The 25,186-nt window shown below is 41.5% G+C and overlaps 1 protein-coding gene across 1 annotated transcript in view; it reads left to right on the top strand.

Annotated features, from left to right (window-relative positions):
* The first annotated feature begins 7,817 nt into the window (after positions 1-7,817).
* LOC119647790 (poly(rC)-binding protein 3) overlaps positions 7,818-25,186 on the top strand; it is a 124,609-nt gene continuing 107,240 nt past the window's right edge. The window contains exon 1 of the mRNA XM_038048983.1: positions 7,818-8,199. The gene's annotated coding sequence lies outside the window, so the exon portion shown is untranslated. The remainder of the gene's footprint in view (positions 8,200-25,186) is intronic.

The raw sequence follows: 25,186 nt of genomic DNA, 5'->3' as shown, positions 1-25,186 counted from the left end.
CCATCAGTTGCACCACTTTCAAGGCAGCCTATTATAGCATAGCTAGGGCAAAACTGAGCACGACCATGGGAGAATTTAGTATCACGACCAAATTGATAAAGCGGCCTTGTCCTTGACCAATTTGCAAGGCCAGATAAAGCAGCAGAATCACTCTCCAGACTCTCCATGAACAACACACTAAGAAAAGGGTACCCTATTATGCTTCTTTTTTAACCTGGCCCTAGAAAAGGGATCTGGAATCTTGATGTAAATGCGAGATGCATCATCCTTTTCAAGTGCACTCAACTACTGGTGTGTGCGGATATTGTTGACATTATGAGAAGAAAAACCCGAGATGTATAAATTACCTTTATGTAGATGCAGCAGGCGGCGCGTGGGTTGCACATGAATGAAGGCAAGGAATAATATATGGTGGTAATACCAGCATTAAAATTCAAAGAAACTACTACATCAAATTGGAGGCCAATTGAGAACAATAAAGATAGGAGAATACAACTTTGAAATCGTTAATAATTTCGTCTATCTGAGGTCGAAAATCACAAAAAATATCAGCTACGACAACGAAATTTGCGCATGGTTATTGGCACCCAACAGATCCTATTACAACTTTCCGGTCGAAACGTCGTATAGTAGGGTCAGATCTCCTGCTGCACAATACAATGGTTTTGCTAGTCCTCATGTATTACTTGGAGACTTTGGTTTTTAGCAAGAACAATTTCAAATTTTAGTCGCGTTCGTGAGAAGCATCCTCTGAAGAATTTTCAGTTCCCTACAGGGGGATGGATTTCGCAGCCACCTACTATGTAGAATGGAGTTTTAATAGTATATAGTGTCTTTCCTTTGCTTTATGTTAGATGGGAATTTCTTTTTGATCGGGACGAACGGGTGTGATGAAATTTTGATTAAATGCGGAGGCAGTCAGTTAAAGCAGAGCTTATTTCGCCTCAAATGTTTTAGCCTGACCCTGTTCTCTGATTGCAAAGGACGAGAACTGAATTCTTGCGATTAATTTGTGTTTGATTTTGCTGAATGATACTCTACGACGGGTAACAATTCATCAAGTGTTTCTTCCATACTACTGCATTGTGTGGGGGCATTTTTTTCCGGGCAAGTTGGCCACACATTTTGGGGTTGGGATTGAATTTTGCTATTTGAGTTCCGCGGGATATGAATAATTTAGCGTGATGGGTCCATAAAACTCGATTTTTCCTTTTGCTTTCTGCAATATGATTTGTTTCATTTCATTTGAATTTGATTTTTCTTTTCTATTTAGTTTTATATGCGTCCCTAGGTTGAATGTTCGTTATGTTTGCTTTGGATATTAAATTTCTCTTACTTTGTTCTCGGCCTTGATTTTGTTTGAAATTATAGACATTTCTTATCAGCAAGATAAGTTTTTACGGCATCGAAGTTATCTTCCTTCCGTTTCATCTTCAGATTATTCGAGCTCTTTTGAGTCTGACCCTCTGGCGCACAAAGATTATTGACGGTAGCGTGTGACCACGAGGAAAGATCCTGTACGTTGGGCTGATCCTTTCACGCAGGATGCAGGAGTGATGGACGCTTATATCGCATCATTAGTTGGAGAATTGGTTAGAGAAGGCCCCTGTCTTTGTTTATTCTATACTGTTACGTCTGCCTGATAATAATGATGCATGATAGACTAAAGCGCCAAAAAGACTCCTCCCCCTAGTAAAGAGTGGTTTAAGTGCATGTCAACGGGACACTTCAGCAGCTGTAGTTGGTCGATTTCGCTATCATCTTTGAAATAACTCAGTCCACGTGGTTAACCCTAGTCAACCCGGATGGTCATTTAGCCATCCTGCGATTCCAAGAGGCATTACATTTTTTTTTCAATTGACCAATTTTCTCAAAATTTCCATTCGCGGATGCGATGTGACTTTTGGATGTCTGCGCCCATATCCTTCGTATGTATTCCAAAGCTACACTGCATCTGATCTCCCTAAGGAGAGAGCCTAGTATAATTTCTAGGCCCCTTTGGAGTTGTATTGGGAATACCAACTAATCCGGCCATTTTACCTATCTGTTCTTCAGTTTTCCTTCTTCTTTTCTTTGTCTTTTTTTTGGGATGTCGGACAGGATTTTACCGTAATCCACCGTGGGATAGGATCCTGAGAAATGAGTTTTGATAAGCAGTTTTTTCGCCTGCTTGAAAAGTTTTTGGACTTTAGTTCTTATCCGATCTAGGTTAATGTTCCACCAGGGTAGATCCCTTGATGAAGTCACTGCCTTCACCGGACACATGACGTTACACGTATCAATGACAATTTTGTTCTCTAGATAAGTCATGTTATTGCTATTATAGGAATCCCAATCTGTTCTCCTACTCTTTATTATTTTATATATTTCCCTCACCGTTGAATTTTATTATTCTGTGATCCGACATAGAGAGTTTCCCGGAACTCTCCAGTTATTAACTGGACCTTTCATAAGAATAGAGTCAGGGTTATGTCTAAGATTACTTACCTAGTGCTTGTCATGAATTTTGGCGTAGTATCTACATTGTGATTTTTAATCTTTCATTAGCAATAACTTCAAAAAGATACGACTACGCTTGGTGTTGCTACTAAACCAAATCACGATGTGTGCGTTGGCCCTGCAGCCATCAATGGAATTGCCGCGCTTTCTTAATGCGTGATCTATCCATTGGATAGATGGATAGGTCATCCTCATCCATACGGATTAAGTGACCCGCCCGCCGTAACCTATTGAGCCGATGAGGACAGATCTGGATGAAGGCAGGCTCTACCTGCCTCTTTCCAAATCCAAAGCCATTATCTTTGCACGCATATATGCGTTAGATTGTCGCACTCAAGACGGGTGCTCTTCTTTAGAGTCTTAACGATCATCCCATTCTTCCATTCTCTGAAAAAGTTCTCGGATTTTCAGGATTCCCGTACGAGTGGAAGTAGCAGATCTTCAGAAAATGCGAAAGCAGTAATGGATAGCTCTCCTTTGGACGTACTGATTTCTCTCTTGTTTGGTGGAACATTGCGTGTCCGCGTGTTACGGTGACTATTCATTTCATCCAGAAGAAGCGGAACTTCACCAGTTGTGATTTAGCTAAGAACTGTGATGAAATCTTTTTCCCACCTCTTATGCTGCTCGTCAGCGTGGATGAGGATTCGATCGTTAACGACCTTCATGGTCGCCCAATGGTCATCGATATTCTCAGGCGGGGTACTCAATGTATCTGCCGTCCTATCAGCAGCTGATTACCGGGTGCACTGACGGGTCTCTCACAACATTGGCAGCAGACCCCGGGATTATTGGTTCAAGAAAACGTACTTTGAGCCAATGGGTAAGCATATTAATATATCTAATCTAATCTACATGTACCTAATTTGACCTATATCCTTTTCCAGACATTTCCACTTGTGAGGTTCCTTAATCAAAAGTAGATAGGGTGATTTTCTCCTTTTCTTAGAATTTTTGATTCATGCAGGAGCATGTATAAGCAGGATGTTAGTCCATATGTAGAGACCAACCGCGAGCTCGGAGAGTCACTTTGGACGAAAGCTCTACTCATAGTTAGGTATCTGATAAATCGAAGTTCCATGACTGCATTGCATGGACGAGTTCATACCTTCCTGTGGAATGATGCTCCTAAATAAAGAAATAGGAAAATTTCCACCAATGGTTAACTGCCGTGGAATCCGCAGGGCAGGAAAATTCCCTTTGGGAAAGTATCGTTTTTGATGTAAATCATTTCTAATGTTTTAGAATCAGTAGAATTACTCCTCTTCCTGACAACTCTGAGGACGCTGAAACACACAGTTAGGCTTTTTCATATTAAAAATTAACTTATTTACTTACACCGGATTTAATGGTCCAATAATTTTTTTTCGATTTTCCCACAATAATATCTTTATATTACTTCCTTATTCGCTAGAAATACGGCGGACAAAGAGTTAAGTAGTTGAATAGCTATTAGCATCTCCAATGCCCCTCCTGCGAAAAGCATTCCAAAAGACTTCCTGTTAACGCTCTTGAAATCAATCAAAAGCGGATTCTCGAATACACGCCACGTAGCGAGTTGTAGGGTCTGTCAAGATTCCAAGCAGAAGAACTGACGACACTGAAAGCCTGTTGATAACTGGGGTATGATAACATAACATAGCAATCCGGGGTCGGGTTGTTTCTGACGATTAACGCAAGGTGCGCTCTCTTGAACTGGAAGCCGGTTTCTGATAGGCTTCTTACTGCAAGATTCCGGTCCAGGTTAAGGAGTATCACAATTGTATACTGCTATGCACCAACTTAGACTCCAGATATAGTGGAGAGGAATGCTTTGTGAGCAATTACACGCATTTAAGGAGAGGCTTTCCAAAGGTGAGATTATGATCGTGATGGGTGATCTGAATGCTAAGTTTGGCTCTGGTAGCACCCTACTTGGACGTGTAATGGGGAAAAACGGTGTTGGCGACCGTAACGATAATGGTGGGAAGTTTGTAAATTCCGTATCGATAATGGTGGGAGGTTTGTAGGTTTCTCCACATTCCACCGCCTCGCCACTGTTCGAGCACAAAGATTGCCATAAGGTCAGTTGTGTTTCAACTATCCGACACCGTACGAACATCGGATTTACCACTTTGCTATCAGCAGTAGATTTAGGAGTTGTCTCCTGGTAGTGCGTAAGAAAAGAGGTGCAGACATCTGCCTTGAAATAGATCACCATTTGATGGTCACTTACGTTCGCTTACGTGTTGCGTCTGTCACTTCTCGCAAGGTTGAAGAGTTGCGACAGGTCAACGTCGGGTGGTAAGCAGTCGTAGACCATTGCGGAAGAAGGCGCCATATGATCTGTCTGACTGCGGGATCGTGGAAGCGGATCGATGAACTCTAATATCGTGCAAAATTCTGGAAAGTTCAACGTAGTGTGCGCCATGACAAAAGGTAATTTATTATTGCGCTGGTTAGAGAAACGCTGCCGCAGAACGCAGAAGTGTATCCCCCTTCACGAAAGAACTTGCTTGTGGTTGTAGACCTTTCGATGGTCCTGTGAAAGACGTTAACGATCGACTCCTCATCCACGATGACGAGTAACTGAGTAAGTGGAAGAAACACTAGAAATAAAAAGAAGGAAACAACAGCTGTATTTTAATTTAACGTTTTATTTCTTACGTGCGTACCGTTCAAAAGTATGATAGGAACTATCTAATTACAATTATCATCTAGCCAAATGTTCTATGATTTAAGATTGCATTATGCCGTCTGGTTTTGCAGAACTTTGGGCCGTCGGTCATAACGAACTTTTTCCCGCAATCCAAAGGGGCGTCATGTTGGGTGGTGGTTTCATGTTTTATGAAACCAGAAGTTGAATTATACCTAACTCTCTTCACCAGCGTTCTTATCCGTATCACAACCGGTGCAGAAACGTCCGGTCTCCTTGCAGAGTTATTCATCGCTGCACCTGTAGTTTCTGCAAGTGTGTGATTTCTACTCGTAATCCTGGGAATTCGAGACATTTGCCAGAGAGTGGAAGAAGGGTATGATCGTTGAAATTTCAAAGAAGAGCACCTAATTTGAGTGTGACAATTGGAGGGTCGTTTGCGTGCTTCTTATCGTCGTAAAGATAATAGTTAAAATAATCCTGGAATGCATCAATGAACACCTGGAAAGCTTTATCGACAGAAAGCAGGCTGCTTGCCTCTCAGGATCGTCCTGCATACACCAGATCAACACCATACGGATAATTTTGGAAGAGTGCGCGGAGTTTAGATCTTCACTGCTTCTCATTGATTTCGAGAAAGCTTTTGTTCTGTTCACACGATCGGGAGTGAATCTGACGTACTCTACGCAGGAGCGATAACTCGGAGAAACTAATAGCTATTATCAGAGCGACATATGATGGTGCCAAATGTCACGTGCTGTATCGAGGTAAAACCTCAAAGGAATTTGAGGTCCAAAGCGGAGTCCGACCGGGTTGCATTTTGTCGCCTATATTTTTTTTCTTGTTATCGGTGACGTTCTTCATGTCGTCTTGTCCGGAAGATGTGAAGGAATTCAATGAAGGATGACATCTTTCCTCAAATACCTCAACTACAATGATGACATCTGTTTGCTTTCACTGGGTCATGGACCTTGGCCTTGGATTTAGAAAGAGGGGCAAGTAGTTGGACTGAAGGTTCTCAGTCTGCCCGGTCATCGCGCTCTCCATATCTACATTAATGAACAGAACACCGAAGGCGTCGATCAATTCGGACGGATGTCTAACAGCGCTAGATCTGCTTTCGCTGCATTGTCTGAAAATGCGGTTATCTCAACACTAAGATCAAGTTGAGATTGTTCTGTGCTCGTGTTTTTTCTAAGTTGCTATATGGGGGTAGCAATGGAAAGTGACTCCCCACTGTCACTCCATAGCTTTAAGCGTTCGAGAACACCTGATACTACTTCAAACAAAGAACTTGGTCGGCGCGCAAGCCTGTCCTCCGCACGAGGTGTGATCAGAAAGCGGAAGTGGCAAGATATAGGCCACGCATTAAGGAGGGCCGACAATTTCATTGCTGGCTGCGCCATGCAGTGGAGATGACCGACGAGTGGGTCGCGCGATGTGATCGATGCGTGTTGTTACGATCACAATCATCACAGCCCAAGCAAGGCGTTGTCACTTAGGTCGTCAACTTTAGCAAGTCCCTTCTGAACTTTGCGTACTATATTCGTTCATAGAAAGATTCGCATATTCCATATTCGAGGTGCTTGTGTCATTTTGGTAGCAATAAAATCACAAAATTTGTATGTTGCTAGCGCGGAAATTTCTCCTTTAGCCGTCTTTCAAGATAGCCAGGGAATACTATCTCTTCATCCATCCATTCTTACAGGGTATTTGCTAGCTTGAATTAATACCGGTTACTATCTGGAGCAGTTAAGATTCGCTCCATTTGCTCCCCATCTAGATGTTCCATGACCAGCCAAACTATGAGACCCTCCGTCCTTTTGCAAACTTAGAAACGTCTGTCACGGAGTTAGATACATTGAAATTTGAATGTCTAACACCCACCCGGGCTGAGTTTTCTACTTTAATGCAAATGGAATTCCCATTTTTTGTTTAATTGTGTGTCTGCCGATATGCTTCAAGGATATTTCTCTTATTTGGAATGGAGAACCAAACACCGAAATATTACTGAATATAGCACCTCCCAAGTGGCAACAGTCGCCGCGACAACTAGATCCTCATTATAATGCAATAGTGCTCGTTAAAGAGAAGAAGTTGCACATTTAATTGGCGTGTACACTGCGAACTACGAGAGGGAATTGCAGCCGCGGCGACTAGAAACGAAATTTGACTGTTCCCAAAATAAGTTTCGCTTGTGACAAATCGTTTTCCCAACTGACTGCAGACATGTTGCCATAAACAAGAGTTCCTTATTGTTTCCCCGGTGGACATTGTCTCAACGGCAATTGCAGCCGAAAGGCATGACGTCAAAGCTTGTTTTGATGGGAACCATTAGTAAAAGTTCTAAAATTATTTGTTGCTACAGCAGCGAGCGCTAGGCCGGGTAGCTTCCCAATATCTAAACCCGTCCGTTGGCTTTTGACCGTTATCGCAAATTGGAAAATGGCGTGGAATACACGCGGCACTCCCAGCCTCCCCGAGAAATTTCTGATTGAAGGGAAATACAATATATTTCCGGGATTTTTTCACAGCATTTATCTGAATACATCGAATGGAAGCTTTTATGTGTAGGTTGACTTGCGCGCAGGAGCGCCATTTTGTGACAAGGACAAACATGTGTTCTGCCTCTGCCTGAGGAGGAAGTTGCACGGCACGTTGGAAGTTAGTCTGTTGTGAAAGCTGTTACAATTCAGGTGCTGCGACAGGCACGACCCTTTGATTTATCAATCCGAAGAGTCCCCATCATTCCCAAGTACACACTCGTCGTACACATATGTATTCTCATCCACAATAAGTGCTCCGCAAGCAAGAACATAATAGCATCAAGCCCGTTACTTTCTGTGGTGGACGGCTACCAAGCATTCGATTTTTCACCTGCCCATTATCCCGTACTGTCCCAGTTCTTTTTGTCGGGTACACGGAATCCGCCGAAGGACTTCTTTTCTATCGTTTCTATCATTGAATATGTGTTAAGTGAACTCGGAAACGTGAAGAGGATTACGACCCAGCTTCGCCCTACACCCAGCCTTTGGATACCTTCAGCAGGAAGCGCGGAGACCAAGGTAAGGCACTTATGAAACTCAGGGAAATGCTCAGATGAAAAATCCAATTTTCTGATAAACGCATACCATCGAACGACTCCGGGGACTATTTTTAATTACCCCAGGCCGAATTTATAAAATTAATGATAGCATGTACGAGCACTATCCAATCATTGCTATATAGAGCCGCATTTACAGCTATAGGACTGATGGTGATGGATTGAAATTGAAATTAAAGTGCTAGTTGCATCGGGATTCTAGCGACATTCTATAAATAAACATAATTTCTCGCGCGAAAACGACCTGAATACTTACGATAGACGACTATTGCCGCAGAAATACTTGTGTTTGAGGCGTGCAAGTTTGCAAGAAGTACCACCACTTTTACGTAAATAAAACAACAAGACCCGAGACGGATCCACTGGCTGCGAAAAAGAAGGGAAAGGCGCTGCCGTGCACTTGCATTTGCCCGTCATGTGTCTTCGAGCCATTTTTTCGCAACTTGCAACTCGCAACTTGGGCTATTGCACATCCCAAGATAAATGATGTCCATATTTAACGTTGTTTTGCATAGTTTGATGCAGCCTCGAGGAATTCTCGCCTGTCGAAGGGGTAAATATGGAGAACAGATTTTCGATTGCGAAGGCAAGGAGCAAGGATTAGGCCATTCATATTCCGCAGACACATGAACGGCACTTCACGCTTTCCTGGTGTTGGTCTGCATTTTTATATGCAGCGTCACAGCAAAAATGTGTAATTCGCTTATTATAACTTCCTTAGAGTCACATGACTTTCCGCTATCGCAAATAACGAAATTATGCACTATTTGCGCAATGTACGGGGTACTTGCACCCCCTTACCCCTTTCGAATCATGCATATTGAGGACTTCCTTGTCTGAAAACGGTTTCTCCTGGTATAAAGGAGACCATGGACCGACGAATAGCGAATCAAGGAAGGTATAACTTGGCGGAGTAATAACATTTTCTTTACGAGTGCAATGAAAACATGGAACTATATTTTAAATGGGTGATAGTTTCGGTAGTAACAGAAGAAGCAGAGGAGGAGCAAAGTTCACAAATAGCGTGTTAACTCACATACTTTATCTGTTCTTATTGCTATTGCAGTTGTTTCGTGATACCAGCGCCGGCGGCACTATTCCACTTGGCAAGAATTGTGAGAAAGTGGAAAGAATGGGCTTTCTTTTCCGCACAGAAGCGTAAAGTAATGGAATTATCCAGAAGAGATGAAAACAAAGCATTTTAATTAGATTTGCACAAGCAGACAACACATTCATATGTACATATCTGTGTCATCGATCGCAATGAGTACTGAACCATTTTAGTTAATAGTCTTTTGTTAATATTGCTTTAGTTGCGAAAATCTTTAGCTGGTTAGTATGGTTCTTACGAAGGGTGCATATACCAAGAGTATTCTGTCCAAGGAATCCTCAGTTCAATTTAGCATTCTATATCCAAAATATAATTAGAATTATCTTCTTCTTATGGCTTTATGAAAGGAAGTAGAAATCTTAAAAAGACGGTACTACGCCAAGTTCCAACCGTTTGTGGGATTTCTACCCTTCAATACTAGCTTCACTCTGTTATCCATACTCCTACATCGTGAAGTGTTAGTTCACGGAAAAGATTTGGTCCACATGTAGCGAATTCCAGGCTCGTTTCAATTCTTTAAGTTTTTTTTTGAATCGTAGCTGTTTTGGCAATCACTGACCTTCAATTTGAATCTATGTTATGTATATTGATGGTGCCGCTCAACCTCCTCCTCTCCTCCAGGAACCTCGGACAATGGGATATAATGCGTACCAAGTCCTTGGGTGTAACGCTGCGTTCGGGTGCATGGGGAGACTTGTTCAATAAGAAGCGATCTAACATTTCGTATAACTACCGTGTCTTACCTCCACCAAATTGTTGCCATTTCCTGTACAATTTCTTCCTAGTGGCTCTTTTGAAGTTCTAAATGCGTTGGATATTCTCAGCGCAATTGGCTGGTATGGCGAACTGGTTCTTCTTCGATTGACGGTGCTGTCTACTGCTTGCCCCAGACAGGGGCCGTGTATTACAGCACACGTTAAACAGCCTTCAACCACACTTTGGTCCCCTGATATTAGGTATCGTCCTTGCTAGATATAAACCAATGTTTGTTGCCTTTTATCTCTGTAGTGAAAAGGCTTTGTGGTCAAGCGCAGCTTAGGCAGTTTCCTTCCTTTATTCGGCTTTACTCTTTTCAGTCGCTTCGAGAGACTTGTGTTACTTACCTGTTAATGGACTTTGTTATTCTCATGGGAACGTTATGGCTGATTATGCTCAATTGCGTGCGCTTTTGACCTTACTAGCCATCTGTATTTGGAGGTCTCTATGCAGATCCTAATTTCGAATGTATCTAATACGACTCAAATACCCTTATGAACCACTCCATTACTGGTCTTGGCAGTCAACTTGAGACGTTTCTTCGGAATTCCGTTTAATTGCGGAGTTTTGTTTTTTTCTAATACATCAACAAATCTCTCGTAATTTCTCCTCGATTATTATTCGTATTAGTATTAAGACACAGCTTCCCGTATTATCCTTGTTTGCTTTTTCTAAAGCTAATTCGAAGATTCTTCAGTTCCCGGTGTTCTGGTTTTCTCATTTGGAGAAGTCTCCTCGCTCGAAAAGAAGATGAGATCTTAACGTTGATATTTTTCGTTCCACCAATAGTGTCTGCGCCGGACATCCGCACGCTCTTTTCTCTTGCAAAATATATATCGTGGATTTCCAGTGCAGCGTTTAATGACATTGCCTACTTCTTCCCTTCTACTGCACCTTTTCGATCTAACGTGTCAGTTAGTGTACGTTGCTGCAAAGCAGTCGAAATCAAGGTGTCTGAAGCATCTCTTTAAATATATTTTCTCCTTGAGTCTGGGCACCCTACTTTCACCTTTCCAATTTAACCAAATAATAGTATTCTGTTCACCTTCATATGCCTTTCTCATCCTTTTTATAACACTCTGTTCTATATCCAATTATTCCTTTAGCGCGAGGCAGATATCTTCCCGCAAGGTACCCTCATTTTGGCTCTTGTACTCGCTTGCAATCTCCAACTTTCGGGCTCTGACTACAATTTACTCTCCCAAAGCCTTTTCTACCTTGTTGCGAACACTACCCATTGAGTTCTCGTTGGAGGCGTTCAATTTTAGCATCAGATCCACTTTCTGTGTTCGCTTGATTGAGAAATAGCCAAATTCGCGGGTATTTTTGCCAGCTCAACTTTCTTCGGTGAAGAGGCACTTTTCTTCTTGGTAGCTTGCTACCTTGTCTTGAGGAGATGTCATCTGGTTTTCCCGCATGACTTTGTCTCTGGAAGCCTGGGTGTTTTTCTCCTCCAGTGCCCTAATTTGGGACTATCTAAGGCAATGTTGTACTAGCACTTGACGTACTGAGAAAGTTTGCTTATATGATCGTCAAGTGAGAAAAAACCTGTTTCAGATTACCCTTTACATTCGCACTATGTACCAAAAAACGTTAGTGTCGATCTGGGTACTATCCACATTCCTTTTTGAATCCTGTAACGTACATCCACTGCTAAAGATGATCGTGTCCTCGGCGATGATCTTTCAACTTTTCTTAAAAGGAAGTTGAACATGTTGCCGTAATCAGCCCATGGATATATCGATGAATCAACTTAACTCCAACCCCATATGCTGAATTAGTCATTCTCCATCCGCTTTCTATAATGACTGACAGCGATCATGCTATCCTGGATGTCACACAGAAGTTCCTCCGATTCAGTAAAGACATTGAAAACACAGATCCATTGTTTCGACAACGAATATTTGAGACAATTCCTGTGTTTATTGCGGTCCCTGGCCGACCTCGTTTGGAGGATTAAGTAGTTAATCCTTCCAATTAAGTAGAGCTAATCTACAATCTGTCTTAAAAACAGCCACCCCCGCTTGTAGATCACTCGTTTGCTGTTTGCTGTAAGCATAAGCCTACTATGCCTTCAGGTCTTTTGGAATTCCTTCGTCTCACGAATACGTTTAATTCCGAGCAAGTTTGGAGTGGCTTTTGCTGTACCTTCGCAACCGATTTCATAGTTTCTCTTTAAGTGTATTCACGATTTCAACCATCGGTGTTTCACTAGTGATGGCTTAGTCCAGGTAAGCCAGTCTGATTTTACCTTTGTTTTTGAAAGATAACTTTCCTGGGCTTGACGACTTGACCTAAATGTGGTTGTCCGAGAGCCAAAAAGGGCAAAGCTAAACTATCCGCGGTAATTGTCGAATATTGACTCTACAGGTTTGTCAGCAACTACGTGCAGCTCAACTGAAATACCGGCATCTCGCGCTTGCATGCATCTATGCTTGCCAGGCTTGGGAATATGGGAGGGGAGGGGGGAAGGCCGATTTCAGCCCCTTCAACGTGACTACAAAAAATCGCGTGCCTTTTTCACCGAGGCAACGGAAATTTGAGGGAAACGGAAACTTCGTCCATGGAGCAAACCCCGTCTTATTATTAGTCGAAGGAATTTAAAATTTAGCACAAAAAGCAAATTACATCCCGATAGAATGCGGAACCTGAAGACTGGGATCTAGCGGGGAATAAGAGATTGAAGATGGATCATATTACGCAAACATACACTAAGTCACGTATTGAGTTGTCGAATGGAGAGGACAGTAATCCTTCAAAGAGTTTCGCAGTTAGGTCCCACGTAGACGTACCAGGATCTTCTATCTCTCGTGTCCTGCTAAATCTGTGCCTTCCGGCTCCACGCACAAATCTTGAAGAAATAAGTCTGGCGGCGAGGCTGAGTCTCGGCGAGTATTGAACCTGTTGCCCGTAGTACAGTGCGGGGTAGACGGTTCCGTCACTTATGCCTCGACGACTCTTTGCCAGCATTTCATATAATTTCGAAGTAGGAGCGGATAATAAAATTAGATCATTTTCTCAACCCATTTTATTCGTTGGCTAAGCGAATCTGCTGAATTGGACGCCACAAATTCCGCCGAAATAGCTATTGCAGGTGGAGTCATTACCAGGAGGTCTTCGTGGGACTTAGAAGTCAATTGAACCGACGATTAGCGACTTTTCCTTGTGCTTTCCATTGTTAGTGAAAAAACGTTTTCAGTGCTTCGCGAACAGTAATTTGGTTGTCGAAGATGGACATAGCGGTGGAAGCGGGAACGTTTTTGAAGATGCAGAAGATGCATCACTTGATCAAGACTCGTGTTAAAAACAAGAAGAATCAGTACGATCATCAGCAGTGGTTCAGTAAGCCATTTCAAAAAGCCTCGAAGCCGTAGACATGATTGAAAAGCTAAGAAACTAGACGCCATATGTGTTGAAACTAAGTAGCGTTGAAAGGTGCTTTTTCTTGTGAACAGTAGCTTATCAGACAAAGATGGAACGGATTTCTAGATCACATTGCGACTGGAGACAAAAAAATGTATTTTCTGTGATAATCCCAAGCGTAGAAAATCGTAAGGAGTTCTTGGGCGTGCTTCCACGTCAACGAACAGACTGAATATTTACAACTCCAAGGTTATTCTATATTGTATATTGTAAGCTGAGCCCGGTGTTGAAAGGCAAATGGTTGCAATACAACGAGAGACACAATGAGGTGATTTTACAACATGAGATTGATCGGATGTTACGGAAGAGGTCAATTCATACTTGGAGACGTTGGCATGGGAAGTTCTACTTAAATCGTCGAATTCTTCTGACGTTGTTCCCTCTGGCCTGGCAGCGGTTCCGTTCTAATGAAAAAGTGGAAAATTTGTACGATTCATGGACCACCTTAAAGAATGACCAGTTTTTTTCGAAGGCAGGATTCGTACGGAGTGCGATGTGTTTCTCGATGTATTTACTTTAACCGCCCGATTTAGATTTATTTCAAGATAGTAGATCACATAATTCTTTGATATGATTTTGATAGTCATCGCTGGCTAGCTCGTCTTTTACTACAGTTGTATAGTGAGCCAACAAATTTTTAAAAAACTCACCCGTTTTCGGATTACCTTTGCCCCGTTCAGTTGTCCATTTTTTCGGGTAAGCTTGGTCCAGGTGAAGATACTTTAAAATCACCATCTAGCAATTCAAACCATCGTTATGTCGGCTGGCTTTTTGGTCGTTTTCTATCGGTTTCGATCATCATCATCAACGGCGTAACAACCGGTATCCGGTCTAGGCCTGCCTTAGTAAGGAACTCCAGACACCCCGGTTTTGTGCCGAAGCGCACCAATTTGATATACCTAAAACCTGTCTGGCGTCCTGACCTACGCCATCGCTCCACCTCAGGCAAGGTCTGCTTCGTTTCTTTTTCTACCATCGATGTTGCCCTTATAGACTTTCCGGCCTGTATCCTTCCCATCCATACGGATTAAATAATCCGTCCACCGCAACCTGCTGAGCCGGATTTTATCTAGAACCAGACGGTCGTGGTATCGCACGTAGATTTCGTCGTTATGTAGCCTATGGAATCGTCCATCCTTATGTAGGGGCCAACAATTCTTCGGAGGATTCTTCTCTAGAACGCGGCCAAGAGTTTGCAATGTTTCTTGCTAAGAACTCAGGTCTCCGAGGAATACATAAGGACTGGCAAGATCATAGTCTTGTACAGTAAGAGCTTTGAACCTATGGTGAGACGTTTTGAGCGAAACAGTTTTTGTAAGCTGAAATAGACTGTTGGCAGTCAACAACCGTGCGCGGATTTCATTGTCACAGTTGTTATTGGTTGTGATTTTCGACCCTAGATAGGAAAAATTTTCAACGGTTTCAAAGTTGTAGTTTCCTATCTTTGGTTTCGATGCTTAGGCTAAGTTTAGCTAGCGAATTCTCCGCATCGCGAATTACGCAATTTTTTTACGACGGGGGCATGGATCGCGGATGTCCTCATTTCGGATGTGATTACAGCATGTCACGTCACTGATCTACTACAATATCTTTGTTTCCATTATTTCAAGGTACCGTTCATTGTCTTTGTAACCATAGAGGGCAATGGGGTGGACGACACTGCGGTCGATTTTGGATTTAAGACGGTAGTTGATTATAAAGGACATCAGTTTTGGAATGTTAATTTGTCCAATTGCACTGGCGTGTGAAGTAGTTTCGTAACGCAGTTCACCCTTGAAGTCTATGATAGATTTTTGGAGAGTTTTGTTTGGAAATGAATGTTTTTGTTTTGCTAGAATAACGTAATGTCTAGCACCAGGTATTTACTGACAGATTACTATAAAATCTAACGCCTCGCTTTCACTTCTATGATTTTCCCCGTTCACTCACCTTTTTTTTAGTTCTTATCGCTTTTTTCCTATATTTTAATCTCAGTGAGGCAGGTAGGTAGATATCAGTGGCTCCTTCGGGAAGTCCAATAAACGCTGTTGTGCGCTTTTCTGGTGCCACAAACTCCTAAGACCATCAGGAGGTGGCAGAGTCCAGCCTGCCCAGATCTTGAGAGTCAACCCGCAGCATTTACATAGGACAGCTCTACCACCTTGCAACTAGAGACTCCTTGAGGTCCTCAAAGTATGGTTTACCTAGTTAGTGTCCTTAGTCTGGCTCTAGCTAGAGCTGGACAACCGCAAAAAAGGTGTTTGAGGATTTCTTCCTCTTCTTCGCAGCTTCAGTAGGTTAGAATTGTAGGATATGCGGAGTCTGGCGGCATTGTTCTCTATAGGCACGCACGCATTTGCACGCTTCTGGCAACCACACCTCAATGAGACTATGCTTGAGTTTAATTATGGTCACACTTAATGCGGTGCTAATGATGAATAAGCAAGCATAAAGATGAACAGAAACATCCAAAGAGATCAGGATTCGAACCCGGAGCAAGAAAATGGAGACGCTGACGCTCAACCAACTTAACCATCACGCTGTAGTTCTGCGGTGAGGTTAGTCAGTCTTGTACGTTCCCGGTTTTCTAAAAACACAGACATTATAACACGGTTTTGAAAAGTTTTAACCCTCACATATTTGATAAATGAATTCAGTAGTTCTAAATGACATAAACGCATTTCAAAAGCTTACCCTTAAATGCCTGGTTAGGTACAGATAGCAGAGTATACAATTGTTCTCTATTAACGTATTAAGTTCCATAGAATTGATTTTCATAGAGCAAAACTCCAATTTTAACTTGCATGGCTTCTGTCTTACCTTAATACTGCTGAACAAGTTAATGCCCTTTTGGAACTTGCACGGCAGGGATAAATTCGTTTTGAATGTAGTCTTCCATGCATTTTAAGTGCATGATAAATATTTTGAAATGAGGGAACGATAAGTACTTTTGAATGAAGCATTGTGCACTACACACACGAAGATAACATATAAAGCATGGAGCCGAGTAATCCTGTGACTTGGCTGCTCCACAAAACCTACAGTAGTTCAGCACCATGGCGGCGAATAAACCCGTAATGGCGCAAACATTATACGAAAGCGATGCTCCGGACGTGATAGGATGCAGTGTAAATGTAATAAAAGTAATGCATTAATATTGTTTCAAAAATAAATACATTACATTGAGTTGTACAGTTTGGATAACAAAGTTTTCGTATTTGCCCGGATTTTCAGGAGCTAATAGAACCTGTCAAGACTGAAATCAACACTGCACACGATAGTGATTTGCAAGCTGGCGGATTGGGGTTGTGGGGTATTGATATGTATAATTTTGTTATTAGTTGCCAGTTGCGACAATTAACCAGGTCAGTAATTACACAAAAGGCGTATAAGTGAGTTGCGAGCGTAATCGAATCATCGAGAATTTGATTAGTTGAGTATATGGAAGCGGAGCAGCTTGAAACTGAAATAGGTTGTCGATTTTGTTGGACTATCATAGAATGAGATATTTTAAGATAAATAGATACTTTGTGAAATATACATGAAGATGCAATTCTGTTGCCGAACTTTTAGGTTCTAGTTCTTTTGCACAGCATTAGTGTGTGATTTATTGCACTGTATGATGCTAATGTTGCTCGTATGGCCATCGTTAGAGGGTTGACTTTTCTGTCCTACCGGAAACCGTGCAGCACCTTCTTTTATCAGTACTAAAGATGTCCATAATTTCCTGCAACCTTGTCCATCCATCCTACCATGTCAGCGTAGATCTACTGTGTAGGTTATTAAATTTTTTTACTTCAATTCCCCTTTTAAGATTATCCCTGTTAAAATTGGTCTATTGTCCATGTCCGCCTGTGTGGCCGTTTGTCTGTCTATTACACACACTTTTCTCGGACATGAGTACACCTACTGAGATGATGTAAGGTGTTATGCAGACTTTGAAGAAGACGTAACACCCTACGTGTAAGCTATGCAGACTATGAAGTTCCATGCATATAATGAATTGCATGATTCTATGTGGAGTTTTAGTGGAGGTCCCCATGCAAATGAAGAGAGGATGCATTTCTCCGAATATAACCCTATGGGGTATTAAGGGGATCATCTCATGTGGAGACCGTTTTTTTTTGGCTTTTTTTAGAAATTTTTGTGAAGAACTGGAGAAAGATACAAATACGAATTTTTCACCATATATTTATTAATATCTTGAGCGTGCATAGTAATTTTTTCAGCCCGATTGCATAGTTCGGTATTGAAATACAGAGCAATTTATACACCCACCTCCAAAAAAGGTGTTTTCTGCTGCCACGCTAGAGGGCACTGTGATAATCTTAAAGAAAAAAAGTAAACGGAATTTTAACGTACAGACTTAACTACAGTCCGCAAACTAGGAATATTAAAAAATATTAAAAGCTAAATTTTTGGTGCCGTGTTAAACTTTTTTTTGTGAATTTTGGCGTTTTGTAACGATTTTTTCAATGAATAAAAACAAACTACTGAATCAATCGCAACTATCCTAGTTTGCGGTGGCAGCCGATTTTCAACATGGAGTTTCGAGAGAAACGCATTTAAAAAGTAGAATGTGATTTTTAGCCATAACACCTTAACTGACCAGTAATCTGCTATACCTAATCCATAAACCTTAGGTTTTTTGAAGAAACACATGTACAGCCTTGGTTTCAATTTTTGTCCTTTTAGCGAAGTCATCCGAACGTTATTCGGATCGATAAATACGAGCTTTATTACGGCGGTCGACATAAATCTGGCAATTTCCGAACGACTCCGAATATCAAAAAATCACTTTGCCCATATATTCTACACTATATCTAGATATAATTGATGCCAAAAAAAATTCGATTCCGCGAGTCCGACACATGGGATGACCCCTTTAAATGTTAGATCTAGGCCACAAAATTAGTCTCATATGGATCTCTTTTGAAATAAAGTCATAACAGTGTTTTACTACATTTTCGAATTTTGTTGGAAAGCTTCTTTTAAATTCATCCTAAGATTACAAAATTTTGCAGGAACATAAGCCGTAAAATAGGACGTGGTATGTTTGAAAGGAAGTGTACTATTATTGACAAAGGTAGAGCATATACTTGGTGTGAAATCACTATACTTTCAGACGCATTGATCAGATTTTCACATATCCACGCAGATGAATGGTGTCCAAGTAGTTTCAATGTTTTCAATGAATTTATATCCACTTCTGTGCAGATTTGTTTAAAAGATTCTCTATTGCTTCTTTGGGTAGATAAGGTTTCTGTGTTATTCGTCTTGCTGAACGGCAAGATGGACGATAGTTAAACAACCACTATTCAATTAGTATGTGGGGTTTCAACTAGGGAATACGTATTTTTAGGCATTCAAGTTTTTTTCCCGCTTTCGCGGTAGACCTCGCTGTGTTTTTAGGAGAGATCAGCTGTGACGTATTTAAGGGTTTGTTTGCAAAACAAAACCTTATTAAAATCGGTTGAATGTCTGTTTGTCTGTCTTTTTTTTCCGATGGAAGGTGGAAAGCTTCAAAAGCTACCGCAGGCTCCTGCCACACGGTTATGTGGGACTCTTACCCACTAAAACCACCTCCTTTTCCTTCCACTCTCTCCGCGGGGCTCCCATTTGGTATTACGTCGCTGGGCTGGATCAAAATTTATTCTGCACTCATGTTAATATTCGTGTTCCTCTCGCGTTCATTCTTTCGGATGAATTCTTCCTGCCTCAGCTTCATTCCGATGGCTGCAATCACTTTTTCCACTTCGGTCCATATCCCCTTTGCTTTCACCATAAGTTCCATTATATTTTCGGGTGTAAAGTGCTTCCCGGTTGTAGCCCTTTGGGCTTCGAATCTGGTGCAATGAAAAAAGACGCGTTCAGCGTCCTCTGCAATATTTGGGCACTTTGGGCACTATGGCGAATCATCACGCCCAAATCGATACAGATATGCTCGATAGCCTCCGTGTCCGCTCAAGAATTGAATTAGGTCGAAACCTACTTCTGGAAACCGTCCCACTTCTCTTGCCATTCCGCGACATTTTCAGTTCGTGCGAACTGTCGCCGATGGGCAAGAGATTCTCCGGTGAGGTACGTTCGATCGTAAAGTCGTTGTATTTCTTTCGCCAGGATTTCAACCAGGACCATTCCTGCTATCACGCAAGCTGCTTCATTGGAAATTGTTCTGTAAGCGCAACATGTTCGGAGTACACTTATGCCATACGCAGCTCCAGTTTTTCTCTTATTTGCTATATTTTTCAGTGCATCTGCCTATACTGGGGCTGCATACAGTAGGATGAAACTGACCACCTTCGAAATAAGGAGTCGATGGCTACCTATATTTGGTAGCATTCTCAAAACCAGCGCTCCGATGTTATATGCCTTGGTTGCTGCACCCTCTACATGCAATCTGAAATTTAACCTCTGGTCGATCATTACACCTAAGTACTTAAGTGCAGGCTTGGAATGAATTGTTTGTGTTTCAACTTTGATCTTCATGGAAGTGCACTTTATCCGCTTGGTAATAAGTACTACTTCTGTCTTATGCTCTGCGAGCTGTAGACCAGCATTCTCTAACCAGGATTTAATCTCATAGATTGCTTTATTAGCATAAAGCTCGACTTCTTTGAGACGGCATGTAACAACCGTCACACCAATATCGTCTGCGAAACCAATGGAGGCCACACCAGTAGGAAGGTCTAGGGTCAGTACCCCGTTATACATAATAATCCACAAGAGTGATGCATGTTGTTTGGTATGATTTCATTCCTTCATCTGATTCACAGCACAGAATCTTATCGATTAGGAAGTCGGCAACGATACGCACCCGGTACTTCGCCATATGGATTTTAAAACGCTCGGAAGAAAAAAGTAAAAGCGAACACCTTAAGCGACTGTGTAATGAAGCTGACATGAACCCTTGGGATGGCACCTATAAAACCATAATATCAAAAGTTAAAGGCAAACGCTCCCCGCTGATTTCTTGCCCTACTCTGCTTAATGAAATAGTAACGGATCTTTTCCCACAGAATGTGAGTACCGCTAACCTTCCCACTGTTGAGATAGACACCGTCGAAGTTCCCATGGTAAGTGAAAAGGAGGTCCTCGAAACTGCGGATAAAATTGTTGGAAATAAAACACCTGGCTTGGATAGCATCCCCAATAAAGCTCTCGAGGCAGCAGTCAAAATAGCTCCAAATATGTTTCCCGAAGCGTTCACCACATGCCTAGAAGAAGGAGCATTTCCTACACAATGGAAGAAGTAGAAATTAATACTAGTCCCCAAGCCAAACAAACCTTTGGGTGAAGCTTCGTCCTACAGGCCGATATGCCTTCTAAATAATACTAGCAAACTATTCGAAGGAGTAATCTATAACAGATTAATTCGAATTGCCGAAAAAGATGGCGGTCTCTCCGAAAAGGGGAGGTCTACAACGGATGCACTTGTCCTAGTAAGTGTCTGTCTGTCCATCTGTCTGTCTGCCACACGCACGATTGACACGAAATTTGCTGATAAGGTGGGAACTGTGAACGCTCAGACATGCAGTCAGTGATATCCTTCTACGTTCCCATATATGTACATTTTTTTTTCATCGAATATAGTCATGTGGGGCATCAGATGAAAGGTCTCGATTAGTACTTTCGGAAGCCGGTCTTAATTTTGAGATTTATTAGAAAGGCGGGGAGTGGGAAGTGATGATTGCTTTAACGGACCCATTCTCAGAAACTACCTAACCGAAAAATTTGAAAAAAATCATGAAGCTGCCTCTATCTGGTGCCTAGGCCTCAAAATACTCTCCATATCGATATCCGTTCAAATAATAGTATATTACCATATTTTTGGGAAAATTGAGTAAACCCCCCCTTAAGTTTATCTCAGAGTTATAAAAGTTGGTAGTAGTATAAAATATAAAATGAAGCACATTATCCCCAAGTTTAATCAAAATCACACTATTAGTAACAAAGTTACAGTAACTTAAAGTTGACTTTACTGTGTAAATTTACTGCGACTAAATATCAGTATCACACTAAAGTGGGTAGTCAGAAATGCTAAATATATATATACATAACGGGCTACGTACAAATTGGATACTCTACACTTATGTAAATATACTCACGGAAGAAGCAAACAAAACCTTTCATACCTGAAGCGCCCAGCTTCCGGTTTCTCGATTTGTTTATTTTTCGGTACCCTATAAACACGTAATATGACATTCGCGTCGGTGAGATTCGCGTGATCCTCTTCTTTTTCCTTGCATTGTTATTTTCTACCTTTCTTTTTTGCTACTTATCTCCTTGCTTAGAATTAGACTTGGATCACTTCGGGGTCTACAGTGTCCTTTGCTTTTTTCTGAACTTCCTGGATATGCTTCTCTGATTTTAGACATCTAGACAACCGTTTAGAGGCTCCTTCACCCACCCTATTCTCCATATTTTACGGGGGTGCTTAGTTCGTCTAAATGTTGGCAGAGCAGGTTTGATGTTTTCCCTCGAAGTTCTCTCTTCCTTACGACTTGCGAATATGGCTCACACTATATTTGTTTAAGGATTTGTGAGTGCATAAATACATATTTGCACATTAGTGAGTACATGTCCCTTCCCGCCACATTTGGATACTCGTGATGTGACATTAAAGCATTTGTGGTTATTTGGAAACAGTTAGCTCTGATGACAGGAAATTTGCTTGTGTTAGCGGAACTGTGAAAACCCTCATTAAAAAAGCACGTAGCCACAGGTCGGTCCAAAAACACCTGATTTGTTTTCGTGGTGATATTCCCTTTCACTTCGTTCAGTTGCTGTCGCTTAAACGAAATCGTCTACTTTTCCTTTGGTGATCATTACAAGCCTCGCCACCTTCCAAGGAAAATTGTCCTCCTTCAGTCAAATGTTGAATGCGTCAAGTAGTAAGTCTGACTGATAGTGGAACAAGGGCACTTGGCGTAGAACAGTAGAGGAGGAGTGCGAGCGCCCCGTGAACTCATGGAGGGAGTTGAAGAGATTTCAGGTACCAGCGAGCGATGGTGTGTAGGTGCGGTTGACGCGCTATACCCCACAAAGGGGTGAACGGCAACTATATATTGGGTTGGGGGAAAAGAAATGTCGTATTTGTGATCGAAATTCGACGCTTTATTTAACATACTTAGAATTACCCGATTTAAGTCAAATATGCGTCGTTTTGTTCGCAAACTTATTGCCATTTAGAGGGCAACTTACCAAGTGCTCTTGGTGCTAGGTCCGGACTATATGGTGGGTGCGATAGGACATCCCATCTGAGCTCCCGTAGCTTTTGGCGGGTCATCAATGATGTGTCCTGGTGGAACACAACACCATTCCTATTGACCAATTCTGGCTGCTTCTGGTCAATCCCCTGTTTCAAACGGTCGAGTTGCTCACAGTAGAGGACCGAATTGAGGGTCTGGCCATAGTAGAGCAGCTCATAGTGGATGATTCCCTTCAAACCCTACCAAACACTCAGCAAAACCTTCCTGGCCGTCAATCCAGGAATCCAATGGTTCGGGCCGCCTCGCCGTGCTTCGACCACGATCTTTTTCGCTTGAGGTTTCCGTACGTGATCCACTTTTCATCACCAGTGACCATCCGCTTCAAAAATGGGTCGAATTCGTTCCGTTTCAGCAGTGCATCGCAGGCGTTGATTCGGTCCAAGAGATTTTTTTGCGTCAACTCGTGTGCCACCCAAACATCCAGTTTTTTTGGAATCCAATCTTCTGCAAATGGTTCCAAACGGTTTTATGGTCTATACCCAGTTTCTGACCAATCGAGCGAATGCTCACATGCTGGTCTACTTGGATGATTTCGACGATTTTATCGGTTTCTACGACGATTGGCCTATCAGTACGGGGTGTATCTTCGACATCCACTACACCAAAACGAAATCGATCGAACCAACGTTGTGCTGTGCGAATCGTTACAGTATCGAGCCCATAAACTTCACAAATTTTTTCGGCCGCCTTCGTTGCATTTTTACCTCTCAAGTAGCAAAAACGTAAAATATGACGAATTTCTTGCTTGGTGGACTCCGTCTTTGACGCGATATAACCTGAGACTGAAACGTACGATCACAACACTGTCAAAGAGACACTTGTAACACATATTATCGTCATCGAATCGCCGTATATTATGATCCGATGCGATGAGTACAACACAATATATGTTTAAGTGTCGCCATCTATTGACAAAATACGACATTTCTTTTTCCCAAATCCTATATATGAATATGTAATTGTGAATTGCAGACAGTGACTCAATAAATGAAAACTTGTGAATTTTACGAAACATAGCGTAGATTTTAATCGACAAAAGACAAATATGAGAAAAAATTGTATCAAAAAGGACCCGTGTCCCGTGTTTTGCTGACAAACCATACATAACGCACGATTTCCGAATCCTGATAGTTGCTTCCATTGAAACAATTCTTCCTACTAAATCGTTTACTTCAATGAAAGCACAATATAATTTGATAGATCGAGATAGGAAGGCAATATGGTCAAACTTTTTTGCAAATAAGAGAATCAATGGTGAAATACCTTCATTATTAAATCTATATAGAAGTCAATGCAAACTTTCCTCACACATGAGGTATTTTAAAAAAGGTGGACGATTTTTCAGGTTTTGTTGAAACAAAACCTTATTAAAATCAGTTCACAGTCTGTCTACCCGTTTGTCCGTCTCTCCGTCCGTTGGTCTATATATTCACCACACACATTTTTCTTAGAAACGGTTACACTGATTGCCACGAAATTTGATAGAAGGGTTGGAATATAGCTATGTGCGGTATCAAATGAAATGTCCCGATTAGTACTTTTCGAAGCAAATATTAATTTTGGCATTTTGTCGTTCAAGGGAAGCAGTGCGGGAGAGTGGAAAAGGTCAATTACTTTAAGGACCTGTTCTCAAAGATTAAACAACGAAATGTTTGAAAAAAATTATGGCGGTCCATGCATATAGTACCTGGGTATCAAAATACTCCCCAATCCAATATCCGTTCAAATAAAGTTAATAATAGTGTCTTACCATATTTTCAAAATTTGCTGCAAACCCCCCTTAAGTACATCCTAGATCCATAATAATAATATAGGTTGGAAATTTTCCTATTATTAACAAAGTTTTAGGTCAAAGTTGCCTTTTTTCCGTCAAATCTCTTTGAGAGTGATAAAATGTCAGTACCACATCGAATTGAATATCAGGTATATTCAATGTATATACACTACGCGCTATGTACAAATAGAATCATCGTGTATCGAAATATTCACACACAAAAGATAAAAAAAAAACTTTTATACCTTGGGTGCCGAACTTCCGGTTCCCGATATGTTTTGGATAAAAATATGTTTATTAATCAACTTTTGGCGTATAATTAGTATAATTTTTATTTTCAATGGGGCTGGAAAATTTTGATGAAGGACCCGATAAGTGGTAGTTGGTTGTAGATTTGCACATCTTTTTCTGCTATCAATTAAATATATTAAACGATCCGATGGGGGTGAATTACTTCACGTATCCGTTCTTAGAAACTTCTGAAAAAAATTATGGTGGCCTACGGATATGCTACCCACATATGTCTCAAAATACCCTATGTTACGATATCTATTTAAAGTCAATGATAGTATATTAATAGATTTGGAAAATTTACCGCGCAAACCCGACCCTCCCCCTTCCCAAGGTTTTTATC

Source organism: Hermetia illucens, chromosome 2 (assembly GCF_905115235.1).
Source record: "Hermetia illucens chromosome 2, iHerIll2.2.curated.20191125, whole genome shotgun sequence".
Taxonomy (NCBI): Eukaryota; Metazoa; Arthropoda; class Insecta; order Diptera; family Stratiomyidae; genus Hermetia; species Hermetia illucens.
Note: the sequence above shows the minus strand (reverse complement) of the source record. Positions and strands in the feature narration are given on the sequence as shown.